General features: G+C 44.8%; 1 long non-coding RNA gene across 1 annotated transcript; it reads left to right on the forward strand.

Moving 5' to 3' along the window:
• LOC114486520 (uncharacterized) lies at positions 1-5,460 on the forward strand. The gene is made up of 3 exons (XR_003680377.2): positions 1-145; positions 4,672-4,734; positions 5,297-5,460. It is a non-coding gene; the product is annotated as an uncharacterized lncRNA (long non-coding RNA).
• Positions 5,461-7,067: the final 1,607 nt, after the last annotated feature.

Below are 7,067 nucleotides of genomic sequence, written 5' to 3' on the forward strand. Positions count from 1 at the left end.
TCCAGGGCTGCTCCCCTGAATGGCTACGTCACTGATTAATTTCACATTGTGCTCAGTTGGGTGCTTTGCTTGCAGGGAGCCAAGAGGTGGACCAGATTTAAGAAGACAAAGCTCATTTTAAGGACCTGCATGTACTGGGATGAAGGTGAGGAAAGCCAAGGGACCAAGGCCATTCCAACGGTCAGCGCCGCCTCCCTGGGCTCACTTCGGTTTCTCTCTGACTCACAGGCCAGACACGCAGTTTCTCTAGTCCTCAACCTGAAGGGACCCAGTCCAGCAGGCTTTGCTAATCACCACCCCTGCTGGGCAGAGGGCTTGTGGGCAGGGAGAGTGGGTCAGCTACTCTGCGCCTCTCCTGGTGCGAAGAACACGGGCGCTTTCTTCAGTGAGTGTGGTGTCCACGCTGGGTGAAGGTGGCACCGTGCTTAAAACTATCACTATCATTTATCACTATTCACTATAAATGAGCATCTGAGGGACAAGAAAATAAAACCCTGAATCATATTAACAGACAACCCACAACCCTGAACACAAAGATCAAAATGTGTTGTACAGTGATAGCAAAGAAGGCATTTCATATTCACGGCTGAAAAAGAAATTTACTCATGTTACTTCTCTCTGACTCCCCTACACGATTTTATAAATCCCTTTTAACTTGCTCCAGACTTTCCCCAGAACTCTAAACCCTACACGGTATGTGCTGGGTGATTTTCCAACTTTGAAACGTGTCCCTTTCTCCTGAAAGCAATGGAAGTATCTGCTGTTCTGTGGAGATAAAACACTGGAAGCCTTTTCTGACTCCGTGGGTGGGCATGCAGAGATGGATAACTCCACACCTGACATCTACTTCCTTTAATACCCTTCAGGGTCTTTGCCCTGTATTTCTCAAAACCCCTTCAAAATCACTCCACCTCAGACTCTTTGGGGCCAGTAAATGCTCCCACAGCATAATTCCTGTCCAACTGCTGTGTTTTAGAGGAAGACAATATTACAGTCTTTTTCCTCAGACCTTACAAGCAAAAATTCATTCAGGCAACAGGTAAGTCATAGAAACATCTTTCTCTGGTGTGCTTTTGTTGTTACACTATTGCAAGTAAATGTCCCTGATGCTGTAGTTGCTGGTATAATGAAAACCTGAGTGGAGGATGGTCTTTAAACCCCAGGTGCTAAGGGCTTCTTAGCCACGCCTCTCCAGGCGCCGTGGACTCACTGAGTTTCCGAGTTTTCTTGTATTCTCACCAGCTGATACTAAGGTCATTCTTCTCGGAGTCCCGGTGACCACGGAGCACGGTGTGTGCAAAGCCACTGTGTGACAGGCTCCAGAAGATCCGGACAAGGGCAGCCCCTGGATGACAGAGGAGCACGATTTACATCTGTTGTGTGCCTTGCCTCAGGTGTCTGGCGTGATGCCTCAATCCCAAAGGCTCTTGAAAAGCAAAAGGCAGCCACAGGCAAACAGGGGATACAGAACAAATCTGTTCAATGTAAAGGTGTTTACTCTGCATCTCAGCCTTAGAAACGCTCCAATCTCACTAGGGGGACAGAAGGGGGCTTATAGAAACATATTGTGAGCGGAGCAGACAGAGGGTAGTGATTTTCAAAAGTCTGCTGTAACCTTCTGGTTCAGTGTTTGTTTCCCTGAGGGCAAGGGAGTGAGATTTTATATTTCTGCCTATGTAGGAGTTCACATCTGGATAAAGCATGTCTTGGCTCGATGGGTGAATAATTGAAGAGATTGTTTATGTTTCCAGGGTGAGGATAATTTTGGAAACCAAGATGTGTTGATTGATGATGGAGAGCTTAGTGATATTGAGGTAGTTTATGTATCAGTTGGAACAGGCTGACATCTTGATGCCATGTAACCGACTTTGACATTCGTGAAAGATAGTGATTAAGAGACCAGGCTTGGGACCCAGACTGCCTGGGTTTCCAGCCCTGCTCTGCCACCTACCAGGTATGTGATTGTTACCCAGTCCAAGCTCGTACTGCCTGCTACACAGCAGGCCAGTAAAACCAGAAATGAGGTGTTGGGACAAGGAATAGCAACGTTATTCAGAAAGCCAGTAGAGCCAGTAGATGGTGGACTAGCATCCCAAAGAGTCGTCTTGCCTGAGTTAGAATTCAAGCTTCTTTTAAACTAAAAGGAGAGGGAGTAAAATCAAACATTTCCTGGTTCTGGCACCACTCCGGAGAAGATGTGTGAATTTCTTTTTTCCTGCAGGCATTCACAGGTGGGCCTGGTCAGGATGTTTCCTGTGAGCTAAACAAAGGTATTTTAGCTTAATGCTCATTACTTGGGAGGCAGGGGTCCCAGAGATGGGACATTATGTATAATTTAAGCTTATAGGCAACCTCCCTTTAGTGATGAACTTGTAATAGAACAGAAAGTTTCTTCCCTGTTACATGACCTTGAAAAAGTTATTTAACCTCTTCGAACCTCAGTTTCCTCATCTTTGAAACTGGATAGATAATAAGAGTATCTACTTCAGAAGGCTACTATAGGGGTTATAAAAGCCAAGATTTGTGAAGAGCTCAGACTGTCTGCTGTCTATGGTAAATTCTGCATGAACATCTACTCACACATACGTAGAAATTCACAAAGACCTGATACGTTTCTAGCTATGTCATTGGCCAACGTTTGTGACCACGGACAATCCTGTAACTTCTTTAGCTACCTTTTAGTCCTTATTTATACAGTAAAGGGGTTGGACTAAGCTCCATTCTAGCTGTGCAAGTCTGTGATTCTATCCTGGTGTTTGGAACCAGTAGTAGAGACATGAAGAGCACCATGGAAATACTTATTGGAGTTCACAATAAATCATCTACAGAAATGGGTGGAGATGATTCAACTGCCTTTCCACTCTCCCGGTATTTGAAAGCACAGGATGGCCTGTAGGTGATCTCAGATTCAGGAGCTTATCTACATAGGCATCTGCCAGATAAAAGGAACAGACAAGTGGCATCAACCAGAAGATACTTTTACACTAAAAAGGAAAACTTGATACAGACTTCGTAAAGCCTGGCTATAGCTAAGGTGAGGAAACAGCTATACCTTAGTCAGAAGAAGAAAACAGCCAAAGCCTTAAAACAGCAGTGACCCTTAGCCACTGTCCAGGCTGAGTCAGGTGCGCCACCAATACAGACTGTCCAGCAGACTTCCACTGATGCCCTCAGGTGATACCCTCAGATGATACTTCAGATGATGTCCTCAGGTGATGCCCTCAAGGAAAAAACTGTAAAATGAAGGAACTGAGCAGGATTTGTTTTCTTTTTTATTCAGATAAATTCCATGATATTTGGAGAATTCTCATCTTGTGAAACTGAACAAAGTTTAAATTCTCAAGTTGGGTGGAAAAAGAGATACATCCAGGGACCACACCATTTCACTGCAAAAAAGAACGATGTACCTTATAATGTATACCTTAAATCAAATCAGAGGGTCTTTAGGATTCTTAAAATATTTTTCAATTTTTATTCTCCCTTTCTTCTTTGGTTGAAATCAGAGGTATGTTTTGAGTATGACCTTAGCTCTTGCTGGTGAATTTGAGCTCCTTGCAAAGAAAAGAACATTGCTGAAAGAGCCATAAATAAACAGGAAGTCAGTGTAGATTTGCAAATATTTCCTTCAAGCTCTAAGGGTCACTGCAGTATTGGAAAATGGAACAAAAGGAACAGTTAAAAGACAGAGCATCAACAAAAAATGAAAACTTCAAGGGAAAATACACAGAGAAGCAGAGATATTTAGTTAAATTAATGTCGACTGAAAGGGTCAAGATGTTATAAGAACCACATAAAGTAAAGAGATCTTTGAGAGAGAAAAAGGCATGCCAATAAATAAAAAGGAGAGTTGTGATAAGACTTTAAATGGATAAAGCTGTGAATTTACTGTTTTCTAAACAGGCTGATTTTCAAACCCAGGCAAGGTCTTTCCTCTTAGAAAGTCCTGAAGACTTTTTAAAAAGCCTGGGATATTGTATGCAGTTTGAGGCCTTGTATTCAGTTTGAGGCATTTCACTGCCAGGATGAAGGCAAACAGAGATGAGAATTCAGAGGAAAGGAAAAAGACAACAAAAGTATTTCCGCGTCTATGGAGGATTGACTTTTCAAGAGAAAGTACTAATAAATAGAATAAATAATGGCTTGGTTTGCAAAGTCTAAAGAGAGGGAGGTGATATGCTCTATGTGCCTAAAATTTAACAGAGGAAAATCACAAGGCAACAGGCAGCGCCTCATTCAAATCCCATAAACGTGTTTAGTTATCAGTGTGACTCTTCCATTCACGTTAGAGTTTGGACGTCTATTTATGGGTATTTGTGTATATGGAACATTTGTACACATGCACACACACACATCCATATAGCCAATGAGTGTCCAATCTTCTTTTCCTTTTTCCTGCATTTTCATCTTGAGCCGACCTCTGAGACTACTGATAAATGATGCTCATATTTCCTCTAAAGAGATTTAAGGAACCTACATCATTGGCTGAGCTAAAGTTTGCCCATCTCAGCTCTGGCTAAAGTGAGCTGCTATTGTTTTCCATAAGAGTACACAGTACAATCCTTTTAAAGGTGTAGCTTTGTTTACAGCGAATTATTGGAGGAGGATTGCTAGTCATTACAATAGTAAGGTAATTAAGTATACGCTATTGCTTTTTCTCTCACTGTACAACAGATGAGAATCTCCGTAGAAGACACTGACCTCCACTGGAATAAATTATTGAACACATACGAACAGGTAAGAGGCGCCAAATATATAGATTTAATATTGTTGCAGCTAGCCTATGGCCGTATTCTATTTTCTGTTTATTACCCATTCTCTTCCCTGCCCTATTTCAAGCCTTTTGCATAGTAGGTGCACTAAACAGAAAATTATTCAATAGACAAATGCCAATGGTTTTACACGTAGAAAGGTCCAGGGAGGCTAGGCTGTTGACTTCTGAAATGCTGGGATGTTTTTAGCCTTATTTGTAATCCTTTCTGCTGTGTAAGCCGTAGATTACCTTGCTCTATGGTGGGTAGCTCTGGATGTTCCACGAGCGGGAGCAACCGGGCGGGCCTTAAGCAAATGTGCCACCAGCTGGGCTTCCAAACGTGTCAGTCCCCGTGTCTGTTGCCGACTAGTATTTTTCAAGAAAATACAAAAATTGTCATCTCCTCTGTCAGCACGAGATCACTGAATCATTAAGATTCACCAGCACAGAGATGTTTTCCTTTGCTGTGAATTTCACCATTTTATGGGGAGAGGTTTTCAAAACCCTGAGTTTAATGCGATGAAAATGACATTTATTGCACGACAGGTATTCATAGAAGCTGTCACAGCTAAACAAACAAGGCGAACCGAATCCCGGAAAGCGGCAGTTCCCGCCGGATGACTGAATTTAACTCGAAACAAGATGAGGGAAGGCGGCAATATCTCCCAGTGACCAGCAGGGGTCACTCGACAACCAGAAAACGAATAGAAGGCGCGTGCGTTCCGGCGGCTGAACCGCGGGGCCAAAGATGCTCACGTGAGAGGTAGCCGGCTGTCCTCCGGGGACACACAGAACCCACTCAACAGCCTAACCCCAAACCGCAAAACAGAAATGCACTTCTCAGAAAGGACGTTTTCCTCTGGATAACAGGGGAAAACCTTGGGCCCACCCCTGGGGCCCTGCATGGAGTCGGTGGAGCTGGGGTCCACGAGGATGGAGGAGACAGAAGCGGAGAAACTCTCTGCTGAGTCGGATGCCATCGGTCCGACTTCAGAGACGCAAAGGAGAGAGCCCAGCCTCCAGCTAGGCTGCCTTTGCCATGTGCAAGTGCAGAACATTAAAAACGATTCCTGACCCCTTGTGTTTCAAAGGTTTTTGTAAAATGCATTTTTCAAACATTAAAAAAAAAAAGTTCAGATGGCCGGGTTTTTTAACAGTGATTCTTCTCTTCTTGCAGCTGCTCTGTATTCTCCTGCTCTTCAACGGCCGCCGTAAACAAAGGTGTGTCCTCATCGATGCTTTGTCTTCGGATTCCTGAGTCATTCTCTGCGAGGATCTTCAAGAGGACGGATCAGTCGTAAAGGTAGCAGGGAACTTTCCTGAGAATGTGCTGTATTTGGTCTGCCCCTGTGTTCACTGACTCTGTGAATGTCTGATAACCCACAGAGGGGCCCTCTGATGTGGGCGCCACTTTAAGGATGATGGTAAAACTGAGCTTCACGGAGCCCGGGTTTGGTAGATGTATGCGCCCAGCACCCATGCTGTTTGACTGTACATCTCAGGCCAGAGGACGTAAAGGAACTTAAAATTCAGCTGTTCCTATCACCTGTCTGATGCTCAGATTCCTGCGATGACACCTCTGTCAGCCGGTGGCCTTGCTGTGGTTGCACATTACGGTGATGGGGACCCTTGGGCCTTTTTACATCTCCAACTGTAAGAGGTGCCTTACGGTTGGCTGGAAAAAAACCTCTGTGCCTAGAGGGTCCGTAAAGGAAGGCTGATTTCTCTTCCCCTGACAGTACTTCCCGCATTTGAAGGGCGTTATTCTGAATTTCCCATGTGTTAGTGTTCTCCAGAGAAACAGACCCATAGGAGATTTCCTATAAGAATTGGCTCACGTGATTACGGAGGCTGAGAAGGTCTATGATCTGCCGTCTGCAGGCTTAGAACCAGGAAAGCTGGTGGTGTGGTTCAGTCTGAGCTGAAGGCCTGAGACCCTGGGAAGCTGGTGGTGGTGTGAGTTCCAGTCCAAGCCCAAAAGCTCAAGAATCAGGGGCGGACGGTATAGGTCCCGGAGTCTGAAGGCCGATATCCGAGGGCAGGGAAGATGGATGGCTCGGAGAGGGCGAATCAGCCCTTCCTGCCCCTTTGTCTTCCATCCAGGCCCTCAGTAGATTAGATGCCATCCACCCACAACATCTAACGGCGAGGATGATACTCCTTCCTCAGTCTACTGATTCTAAAGCCAGGTCTGGCCTCTGTACCCCGACACTGATTGAATCTCGGAGACAGAGTTTTGGGTGAAGTAGAAGAGAATAGCTTTATTGCTTTGCCAGGCAAAGGGGGACACGGTGGGCTAATACCATCCAGACATTAA

The sequence above is a fragment of the Physeter macrocephalus genome, chromosome 7 (assembly GCF_002837175.3).
Source record: "Physeter macrocephalus isolate SW-GA chromosome 7, ASM283717v5, whole genome shotgun sequence".
Taxonomy (NCBI): domain Eukaryota; kingdom Metazoa; phylum Chordata; class Mammalia; order Artiodactyla; family Physeteridae; genus Physeter; species Physeter macrocephalus.